The following is a 2614-nucleotide window of genomic DNA, read 5'->3' as shown; positions in this document are numbered from 1 at the left end:
CACCTTGATCATGGACTTTCCAGTCTCAAGAACTGTAAGAAGTAAGTTTCTGTTGTTTACAAGCCACCGGTTTATGGTATTTTTGTTATAGCAGTCTGAACTAACTCATTCCATGCAGCTAGCATTACCCTGCTATCAGAGCCAGACAAAGAAAACCACCACAGAACTACAGACCAATTATTTCTCATGAACACTGATACAAGAATCTTCAACAAAATACCATCAAACCAAAATTCAAGAATATATTAAGAGAACTATTCACAAACCAAGTAGGATTTATTCCTGGAATGCAAAAATGGTTTAACATATGAAAATCAAACAAGGACATACACCACATTAACAGAATGAAAGCAAAAACCCCATGACTATCTCCACTGATGCAAAAAAAAAAAAAGCTTTTGACAGAATAAAACAATCCTTCCTGATAAAAGCACTCAACAAACTAGGAATACAAGAAAACTAACATATTAAAGGCCATATATGAAAAACACGTGGCAACCATCATATTCAAACGTAAAAACGTGAAAGCTTTTCTTCTAAGATCAGGTACAAGGCAAGGATCCCCACTCGTCCCACTCTTATTGAACATAGAAATATTAAGTCCTAGCCAGAGTAATGAGACAAGAAAAAGAAATAAAAGGTATCCAAATAAAAGAGGAAGAAGTAAAATGATCTTTGTTCACAGATGACATATCCTTATATGCAGAAACCCCTAAAGATTCCACACACAAAAAAACCCGTTAGAACTAATAAACAAATTTAGCAACATTACAAAAAAATAAACTCTCATGTGTATGGTAAAATATTCGACAGTATTGTCATAACCATTCAAGAGGGAAAGGACTCTTTTCAACTAATGGTGTTGGAAAACTGGATATCCACATGCAAAAAAGAATGAAGTTTGAGACTCAACGTGTACCACATACAAAATGACTCAAAATGGATCAAAGTCTTTACCTAAAGAACTAAAACTATGAAACTTATAGAAGAATATATAGGAGAAAAGCTTCACTACATTCGATTTGGCAACGATTTTTTGGATATGACGCCAAAAGCAAGGCAACAAAAGAAAAAAATAGGTAAGCTGGATTTTATCAAAATTAAAAATATCTGTACATCAAGGACATAATCAAGAATAAAAAAGTAATCCACAGAATGGGAGAAAATCCCTGCATATATCTAATAAGCTATTAATATCAAGAATATAGAGAGAGTTCCTACAATTCAACAACAAAAAAACACACAACCTGATTAAGAAATAGTCAAAGGACTGAACAGGCATTTCTATTAAGAAATGACCAACTAGTGTTTGAAAAGATGCTCAACACTGGTACCTGGTAACTGAGAGGGAAATGCAAATCAAAACCACACTGAGATACCACTTCATACTCATTAGGGTGGCTATTACCAAGAACAAACCAAAAAAACCCCTAGAAAATAAGTTTTGGGGAGGACGTGGAATAACGGGAACCTCTGTGCACAGCTGGTGGGAATATAAAATGGTGTAGCCACTGTAGAAAACAGTATGGTAGTTTCTCCGAAAATCAAACATAGGCTTACCCAATACTATCCAGCAATTCCACTTCTGGAATCTCAAAATAAGAGAAAGCAGGGACTCCTATGGATATCTGTATACACATGTTCATAGCAACCCTGTTCACAAGAGCCAAAAGGCAGAGAAACCTAAGCATCCACTGACAGATGAATAGATAGACAAAAAGTGGTATATTCATACAGAATGTTATTCAGCCTTAATAAAGGAAGTCTGACGTTGAAAATACTGTGCTAAGGGTGAGCCAGTCACAAAGGACCAGGTATTGCATGATTCTATTTATATGAGGTCCCTGGAGTGGGTTACTGGTTCACGGGGAAGGAGTTACAGTCTGGGAACATGGAAATGTTCTGGAGGTGGATGGCAGTGATGGATGTACAACAGCATGAAAGTACTTAATGCCCCTGAATTGTACACTTATAAATAGTTAAAATGGTAAATTTTGTTATGTAGGTTTTTCCACCAACAACAAAAATAAAAATTGCAATACCTATATATTTCAAAGTGTTTCACTGTAGCATGAACAAGCCTCCCTCGTTCATTTGGAGATTTCCTTGAAGATTTCCATCTGCCCCAGGTCATTTATGGATCTTGACATAGTGCCTGGCTTGAACCCAGTCCAAGCCCCTGAGACATAAGGTTCAAAAGTTATCAAAAGAAGAAGCAAAGAAACAACTCTTGGATACCTATCATGCAACAGGCAGTGTATTCTGTAGTAATAACACACAATGAAGACAAAGCACAAAATTAGCAATGTTAGCACGACGCTTCGTAAAACGGTGAGGGCCAGGTGGGACCCCTGTTCAGGGTGTGGAGGTAGAGGAGCAAATCTTCTCTGCTCTGAGAAATGCCAAAGATAGCTATGGTAAGTACAACTTTTCAAAGGTTTGTCAAAGTACTGCAGATGTATTTCATATTTTTAAGATAAAAATTATAAAGTTGTAATAGTTTTACTGTCTATAAAACAACTTCTAACCGCTGATAAATATCTACTCCATTAAAGTGTTATAAAAACATCCAGTGGAAATACTGGAGATGAGAGAATACCAATTAGGAACAGAT

Source organism: Callorhinus ursinus, unplaced genomic scaffold (genome assembly GCF_003265705.2).
Source record: "Callorhinus ursinus isolate GAN/ISIS: 27379988/994484 unplaced genomic scaffold, GSC_fseal_2.0 scaffold32, whole genome shotgun sequence".
Classification (NCBI taxonomy): domain Eukaryota; kingdom Metazoa; phylum Chordata; class Mammalia; order Carnivora; family Otariidae; genus Callorhinus; species Callorhinus ursinus.
The sequence above is the reverse complement of the archived record's forward strand: the minus strand, read 5'-3'. Positions refer to the sequence as shown.